Genomic DNA, 9,412 nt, shown 5'->3' with positions numbered 1-9,412 from the left:
TGACCCCACCAGGCTTTTTTTTTTCTAGTGTCTGATAGGTGAAAGGTCAATCTCTAAATTGTTTGTCTGCAGCCTTGTAATGCTGACTCCCAGGGGAGGCTCGGCTTAACCCACACTGATCCTAAATCACCATTGTATTTAGATTTTTTCTAAAGTTAAGAAAAATAAGGGTATTACAGTAAAACGTAAATCAAATCAATAATTAATATTAATGTTTGCTAATTAGGTTTGTGTAACAAATGTCCAGTGGTAGAGGTAATTCATGGAAAGCAGAGATACCACAGTGCAAGTAAAAGTTCTGTATTCAAAAATTGTTATCATTAAACATTAAGAATAAAAATCTAAATATCCTGAAGAATCTGAAAATGTTAATTGTGATGAATGCATAATTTCATAAAAATGTAATCTAGTAAAATTTGCTTGTGTATTGAAGGATTATTGCTATTAAAAATTAACCTTAAATAGTAATTTGAAGTGCACTACTGTTAATATTTTGATCAAATGTGTTACGACGTAAACCTGCAAAGAATCCAAAGCTGCCTGATTAATGTAAAAAACTGTATAAAGTACAACAAAGGAGTAATTATGTCCAAATCTGCTTACTTTTTCATCACTGTAGATTGAATTACCTACTTTTTTTTGCCACGTCTTCCTAATACTTTGAACACGCTCATCTGATACTAAAAATGAGCTGCAATCAACTGCCAAGAGCATTTTGTCAATATTGTATGGAAGCTACAGATGTATGCACCATTACCTGCAAACTCTGTATCAGTCTATTGATTCTGGACTATTTAGGAGTTTAATCCACATTTATGTTCATACGTTGGTTATTTTTCAGAATTTGGTGAAAATTAAAGGAACACAAATGCCAGCTGCAGTGGAAGTTCTGGTGGTTTGGTGGTGAGGAGGGAATCCAGGCACAGTGTAATCACTGCTCACATGTCAATCCAGACTGATCCGCTCTGTCACTGCTTTTGGATGGAAACAGTTTTTTCTTCCCTGTGTGGAAAGCAGAAGCGGTCAGCCGCAGCTGCCCTTTTCCTGTCTTTGTTGTTAAATGACAGAAATATTTAGAATCTGTTTTCCATTTTAGTTATGTTTATTTAAAAATGGATCATCCGAAATGAAATTTCTTCTGCTGAATGAAACTCACGTCCATCACAGCTTTTTTTTGTTTTGTTTTTTTTAAGGCTCAAACTGATTTCAAAACATTTTAAAATGTAGGACTTGTAGTATTTTAAAAATAAATTATGCATGTCAGAGAAAACAGACATAAATTTTCAGTGACTAAAACATGTATTCCCAGCCGTAACTTCAGAAGATTTTTTTATTTGATTTTGCTGAGGAGAAACCACATTTCTTTTTTCATTTGTTTAACCAATGTATCCATATGGTATTCATGTACATTTCCATAAAAGTTATAAAACCAAGATGCTTTTGCAAACTCAACTTCAGAGATTGACACTTAAACCGCACTATGATATGTCTGTACACAGCTATGGATATGTATCTTGTCTAATGTGTCTTCTTTTGTACCCATATGTGATCACTAATAGAAAATAAAAGTACGGGGAAAAATGAGCTGCAATGATTGCAACTGAGTTCTTATATTAGCATATAAGTGTCAATGGACACTTGCAGATAAGTGTTTCAGTAGAAATCACTGCAAACCATTACATTCCTGGGGACAGTTTAACTGTCATAAAAAATAGTTTTAAAGAAAACCAAACATTGCACAGCAAAGATTAATGATTAATTCTCACCCGAGAGGTGATGCTATACGAGCCTTTTTAGAACAGAGGCTTCGTAATTCACAGGTTCTGTCTGCATTTAGAAATTCAAGGACAAAGCAAGAAAAGTGAGAGGGAAGACTAATTATTGGAGGCAGGTGTGGTATAATGTGTCATAAACAAATGAGGAAAAAGAGAGTGATGGAACAAAGGGTACAAAGATAGAAATGTCAAACATTAGCGTGTGCCAAGTCATCTGTTGTTGTCTTTTGATGGTTATGACACTTGTGATAATTAACAAAAGCTTAGTGGAAGGCATTTACAACAAATCACGCTACCTTGATTCTTTGACAGTTTTCATGTGGGTTTAGAACAACTTTTCCCAGAAAACAAGTTTGTCTCATTCTTTGAAAAGCCTTGGTGGATTTTCTCTTTTTAAATTGCCTCCATTTACTGCGAAGCCACAGTTAGTGCACAGTAGAGCAAGCTTTCACCATATCGCTGACATTTGTTGTTATGACATGAATTTACGCTTTGAAAGCTTCTTTATTAGGATCCTTAGAGTCATACAGTATACAAGGGATCTTAGATGAGATGATCTGACCGCTGACCTCCTCTTGAACTTCAGTAGAGATAACTTTGTTTAGAAGAGATGGCAGTAGGTTCACTAGAAACCGCTGCAGTCAATCAGTATGTTTAGTAATCTGATTCGCTGCTGCAGGGATGAACGAGTGCCCTGCTGCTGAACTGGAGTGCGCACATCTGACCTGTTATGCCAAATATTTGCTCTACATTTCATCTCAACATTTTCCTAACAAATGTGAAATTATTTTGAAGTCCAAGTCATAACGATCATTGGCATATTGACAATATGTCTTGTAAGCTAGTGGCTCTCAAACTGTGGGGTGGGCCCTCTTTTGGGGGCACAGGGCCACTGCAGGGTGCTATTGATGACCTGGGGTAGTTATGGAGTAAAACTGAGTTGAATGAATAGAACTTTTGTAAGGAAATTGCAATGTATCTATATTTAACTAAAGTTAACAATTATGTTGTGTGGGCCATAAACTTTTTTCACTGCTGGAAAGGTGTTACGCCAGAACCTGAAGGCATCACACTCTGAGGAAATCCACAAAAAACAAACTTGATATTTACATACAGCCTGCTGTAAATTGATGTTGTATCTAGTTGTTGCATATGTCCCTCCATGTTTTATCTTAATTAAAACTGTGATAAGGAAAACATCAAATGCTTTAAAATGTAAAGGATGACAAAATAAAATTCAAGATTTATTCATATTTATGTGATGTTGGTTTAAGTATTGTTCTGATTTGACATTTTTACATTATATATGAAAAGTTTTTTCTTGCTGTATTTTTTATTTCGCAATTGCAATAAAAAAAAGTAAAGGGATCTCTCAGAATTAATTCTGAAACACTTTGCAAAACATTTTCTTAAGAAATGAATTGATTTGCTATTAACTGGGTGGCCAAGTGAAAGAGGTAAGTGGAATGCTGCAGCTTTTATCACCTTCATTGACATACCATATGAGTACTTCACAGTGGTTTTGTGGTGAATGTTACAGCTGCATTTTGTAGTGACCATGTGTTTACTGCTGCCTGGGAGATAAAGAACAGCCACAAGCCAACACTGGCCGTGGTTAGGGTTTTTCTATTCTAGCAGCCACTGTGGCAAGAAACTGGCTATCATCTGGAGGAATGGCTGTACAAGAAAAGATTTTTAAAAAGTACAATTTGGCTGGAAAGCCTGAGGAAAACATCTGTATATTTGCTGTAATGCTGTTTAATACTGATACCTATTTAGATTAAATTGATTACCCAACTGTTTCCTTTACTATACGCTGCATTTTATGCTATGGACACAATACTGTTTTATACAATTTAAAACAAAATATGTCAAGGGGACTTGAATTTCCCTTGATATGTGTATTATATTAATTAAATATCTCATAAAACATACAAAAACAAACATGACTTCTAAAATTTCTGAAACGGTCCCTTTTAACCGATTTCCACATGAGAGTAAACTAGCTTGCAATCAACTTTAAACATATCAAGCTCGGACTGAATACTATATTTTGATTTTAAAAACACTTTATATACAGTAGCTTCCTTATAGCTGATGTTGGCTGTTTCTCTACTGGGGTTTCCTGGTTTATTACCACTAGGCTATGCTGTGCTCCCAGGCCTTTCTCTGCTCCGGCCTAAACTCACACCCATCCAGAAAAAGATGAGTCTTCACACCTCTTCTGCAGCCTTGCCTCACTCCTCCCTTCCTATCACTCTGTTTTCCCCCTCCTGGTTTTATAGCTTAGCTCCAACACCCAGCTTTTTCCACTCGCCCTCTTCTCATCGTCATCCTTCATTTCTCTGCTTTGCCGCTCTCCTTTCTTCTCACTTTCCCTCCCTCCCTCTCTTTCTCCCTCTCTTAGGTGCTGATCAATTCACAGTCTCCCTGGGAGGTGTGAGAAAAGCCCCCCCTCATCCTCACCCATCCACCCGCAGCCACCCTTACCCCTCCAACCCTGAATGGATCACCCTTCAGATCATTCATCCCTGGATTTTTTTTTCTTTTGGGTTACAGGGAGTGGGGAGTTCAAGTGATGATGATGATGACGATGATACTCTTTTCCTCCTGCTCTTCAGTTTCTCCTGTCCTCCTTTTTCACTTCATCATGTCTCTTCCTCTCTCTGCAAAAGTGTCTGCGACACCATTAGCACACCTGAAATAATAGTGCCGGTGACAAATGCTGCTGGAAGGGCTGGTTGAGAGAGACGCTGAGAGGGAAAGACAGAAAGAGGGAGAGAGTTAAGGAGGTGTGTCTGTGTGTGATAGAGCGGTGAGCTCTCTATCTGCCTGTGGTGTTAATTCAGATTCTGCAGCCCTTCAGAGTAAAAGTGGAGAAGCTGACCCGGTGACCAATGGCACAATGTGAAAATTGACGGGCAGCATTAGACACAGCTTTTATTACAGGAATCTGTTCTCTCTGTGTTTGCGCACTTGAACGCAAATGTTTAGAGGTTTATATGCCATATGTAAGAGTGCATCTATTTTCACACACTTCTCACTGTATAGGGAAACAGCTGTTTATCACATTATGTATCCATAAGTGTTATGCAGTGTGAGTGTGAGATCCAAGGTGCTCTTGTGTCAGTTCTTGATCAGTCATTTGCAGTTGTTTATCATTAATCCACATGCTAATATTAATTATGCATTGCCATCAATATAATTCATAGAGAAAACAGTAGCAGTTCACTTAGTTTTGAACCTGGATGAAGCTTTGAATAGCTTTCTACATTTTGAAAATTAGAATTTTACACCTAGTAACATCTTGATATAGGGGGTTTATTAAAAAACACAGCTGAGTGATTTGTGCATCACATTTTATCTAAGGTTTGAATACTGAAAGTGTTGATTTGTTGTGTTTAAGACTTTATTTGAAAAGTGTTTCTCAGGTTAAAATGTTACCTGTGACACTTTGACAATAAATGGGCAGATCTGGTTCATGTAATATCAACATTTCTAACCCACCTTAAAATAAAACAACCACTTTGTAATCAGTGACAACGCACCAAAATCCTTCTCACACCATTATATATTTTATTAACATATTAAATTATTCACATAAATAAAGACAAGAAATATGACAAGCCACTTCTTTATAGAGTCAAACAATTTTATTCTGCCTTTAGTCCAACGTGTGGACCATAAAGTGCTCACAGTGCAACAGAAGAACGCGTGAAATTTAATAGAGCCTTTACTCTGCGCGACTTTAGTATGTTATTTGAATGATCTGGTCAGGAATCTTCCCGTCCTTCTGAATCACATGTAATTTCCAACAACTCCGGTAGAAGGCGCAAATGATTAAGCATTAATGTGTGTGAGAGGCGAGAGCAGCTCAGATTAACATTTGGGCCAAAGCGCAGGATCCAGCAGGAGTGAATACTCCCTGAGCTGATTTCATGGTTTGAAATTAATATTGCGAATCGTTTAAATACTGTGATTATACCAAAGTCAAGCTTATATCATTACCTAAGCCAAAGTATTTACCAAGATGTTTGGGCACCTTAATTATACTGCAAACATATTAGTGTCACTCTAGAAAGAAAAGCACCAAGCTTTCACATAAATCACAGCCCAAACACGCTTACAATGATTAAAACGAACTGTAGACCATATAAAAACAAATGCTGCACTTTCATATATGATCAGTATTTTTATAAACGATGTTGGATAATGTGTGTATAATAAATGTGCCTTTTTATAATGAGTCATACGTGCATGTTACATCATATTATTTCTTGTTGCACTAACGTTTTAATCAGATATAAGCAAAATAAATGATTTACTTGTTTAAAAAAATGAGTGCCTTTTTCTGACTGAATAGTTTCTAACTGGAGCTCACAGAACCTAAATGCGCCATAAGTAATCCTGTTGGGTTTTCTGACAGACGATAATAAACTAGTAGTTTCATAAAATTAGATAAACTGTGAAAACTTTGCAGCAGGTCTGTCTGTGTTCTGAAGCAGTGACACAAAGCAGAGAGGCTCAATGGCCTTTTTGCAGATCCCAACATGTTTAGGCGCAAAGCTGCGGAGCTGCAAAAAGTTTGACCTCAGTTTGACTCCGCAGGCTGCCAGTTGCTCCTTGTTTTTTCAAACAGCTACAGACAAGCAGTGATACAAGGGATCACCAAGAGCCGAGCGATGATTCATCTCTCTGACCTGGAGGGGTTTAGTTTGTTATTTATTAGGCTAAGATTCAAATTAGTCATTTTTTCTCTCTTTACATATTTAAATAAAAAGCGAAAAATAATCGCGATTAACTTGACATAGTTTGGAATAAACACTTTGGATACTCCTTCTCTGTATTTTGAGTTTTAACCGAATTAAGTGTGTTTGTAGTGCATAAGGTGTGCAGTTTCTCTTTGTGTTCACTCTGCACGAGTCAAGACGCAGAGGCCGTCTAATAACGCTTTCATTTGTTTCCGCAGTCAAACATGCTGTCAATTTGCATTCAGCGGTTTGAAAGTAATACCTGCTGATTTTATTGAAACGACTCAAAGCATTATCGTCATCGCAAAGCGGATTAAACAGAAGTGACGGTATTTGCCCCCCTGCTCTCTTTCAGGATACCAAAATGCGCTGACCCTTACGAAGGAACAACTACGAGAGAGAAAGTGGAGCTCCAGTTTGCTTTTATGGATGCTAATTGACGTAGCTTAATTGCTTTATAATGCTATAGTTTTTTTTAAGTGAACAAGTGCTAATGTAACCCCCTTTCATGTTTATTTAGCCTTACTTCTTCCCAATGACTCGCGAAAATTCAGTGTAGGTGAGCTGCATTATAATCTTTTCTATTCCAATAAACATAAATTTAGCTGAAAGCTGATTTTAACCGCAACATCCTCTTTAATTAGTAATAACTGAACGTGAATATTTATGTGGCATTCTTACAGCTAATTATTTGCTTTGCCGTAAAATGAAGAAGAAAACTGCGAAAATGAGAACTTCTACTCACCATTAAATAAATAAATCAGCAAAGTGGACGAAAACAAGTCAGCACAGTTTATTATTTGATCCCGTGTTCTGTGCGTAAAAGTCCGTGCCTTCTGGCTTCCCTGTGTCCGTGCCTCGAAGCCTCAGCGGCCAGACTGCGGGAGCCTTTGATAGTCATTTCATGCCTGTAAAACTGTCCCATCGGATCCTAACGCTCGGGTTTTACCACAGGAATCACCGCTGAATGTGTGAAGCCGCATTATCGTATTATGACACCGTTTCTGGCATCGGGGCAGATGATCGATGACTGGACGCACTGCACGGGGAAAAAAGAAGAGGGGGAAAAAACTTAAAGCAGGCTGTCACAGACCAGCAACACCTTAACACCTCATGAGCATAATCAGGAGATAAAATGGATCTTTTAGACACTCTCCATTCATGTGTGATGGGCTGAAAAATAAATGAAAAAGTTGTGTCCGTCATCGTCATGTGACAAAGAGTGACAAAATCTGCAAATATCCTTTTGTAACTTCAAGGGAAAAAAACTAATAGCTTATCTCTTAAAACTAATCATGTCCGCCTTAATCCGTTTTTATTATATTTCTTCATATGCCACGGAATATCTCATTAATATTTATGTAGAAATAGGTAATCAAAGTTCATTTTTAATTAAAAAATATCAGCTAAATTAAATAAGATTTGTAGTTCTTCTCCTCCCGGTGAGGAATCATATATAATAAGATAAAATAGAAAATTCAAACAATTTGGTTAATTTATAACCAGACATTATTCAGTGGTATCATTACTTTTCTGAAATTCTTCAAGAATCCAAGTTCCCTTTCATATATTAAAGCTCATAAATATTTGACCAAACTTTTATAATCTCTGTACGGCAAATCGTGAAACTCAAGTGAACGCTTCATTATAAAAAAAAGACAAAAGTTAAATTAATAAGGACTCCGAGAGGAGAGACATTATCATATCTTAGGAGTAGTTCTGTTTGGTTAGGGAAAGTTAAGTGAAAGTGTAAGTGCGTTTAGAGGGACGTAATTAAGTTGGAGATGTGAAAATTTGTGTGTGTTTGGTAGGGGGGTAAATGGAAAGGTAGAGAGGAAGGGGGGTGTCTTGGTCAGATATTTTGAGTTTTGGCTAAATTACGCACTATATAAGCTGACAGAAGCGTAAAGTGTGTGTTATGTATCCGCGGCCGACGTTTTGTTTTGCACCTCCTCGCCAATGTGGCCTAAAACCGATCAATCAGCTCGGGATCGATCATGTGGGGAGCCAATAGGGGGCTCCCATCTCTTTGCCTCCCTGCCATTGGACAGCCCGGGCTGACTGGAGCGACCCATTCGGCACTACTGTGGGGGAGAAAGGTGGACAACGTTTACTGTTATTTAGACATAAAAGATGCTTTGACGACGACTTTAATGTTTTATATACTTATTTTAGTATCCACTTTTCTCATGACGACTCTCATCAACATCCGGACTAATTAAGCTGCTTTTGGTTGAAAAGCAACTAACTTAAAATAAGTATAAATGTTCCAAATGACGTGTTTAAAGTTGCTTTTATTGTTCTTTCTATTTAGACTGCACAATTTCTCCAAGGTTTTTATATGCTGTTTGCTTCCAGTCTTTCAGTTATAAAGTCAAACACGGGAAACAAATCGACCGCACAGAAGTCGAGCTGCAAGGCCGAAAACCTGCAAAACTGGATGTTTGGCTGCAGTGGATTTCATGCATAAAGAATGATGACAGCCTCTCAGAGGCTTCGGTTGACTGCAACATTACTGGGATGAGCTCGACTTATTTTATTCTAGAGCTCATTTTCTTTCATTATAAAAATATTATTAACTTACAGGCTCTTAATAACGTACCTGACAACAGCTCACTTCAGAGTAGAAAGTTGGTTCAGTAACTCGTTTACAAACTATAAGAAGAGAAGTGGGTGCTGGACGTGTCAGTTCCGAATTCACATGTTTTCCAGACTGCAGAATAAAGTCAGTTTGTGAGGATGAGACATGAAGTCGAAGTCATAGATGAATATTCTGTGTTAAGTGTTGTTCCAGCTCGCAGTGCGGCTGGCTGGCTGGCTGGGCTTACAGGGTCCTCCCACCCCCCCTCCTCTCCGCACGACTTGCTGCAGCCCGGTGCGTTGTGT

The 9,412-nt window shown here is 37.8% G+C and overlaps 1 long non-coding RNA gene across 1 annotated transcript; it reads right to left on the bottom strand.

Annotated features, from left to right (window-relative positions):
- Window positions 1-1,249: 1,249 nt before the first annotated feature.
- On the bottom strand, window positions 1,250-9,326 carry LOC120443297. Its single transcript, XR_005615323.1, has 3 exons — window positions 9,129-9,326; window positions 7,272-7,565; window positions 1,250-4,528 (listed from the first exon to the last, which is right to left on the bottom strand). It is a non-coding gene; the product is annotated as an uncharacterized LOC120443297 (long non-coding RNA).
- Window positions 9,327-9,412: the final 86 nt, after the last annotated feature.

Source organism: Oreochromis aureus, linkage group 13, assembly GCF_013358895.1.
Source record: "Oreochromis aureus strain Israel breed Guangdong linkage group 13, ZZ_aureus, whole genome shotgun sequence".
NCBI classification, from domain to species: domain Eukaryota; kingdom Metazoa; phylum Chordata; class Actinopteri; order Cichliformes; family Cichlidae; genus Oreochromis; species Oreochromis aureus.
The sequence above is the reverse complement of the archived record's forward strand: the minus strand, read 5'-3'. Positions and strand labels throughout refer to the sequence as shown.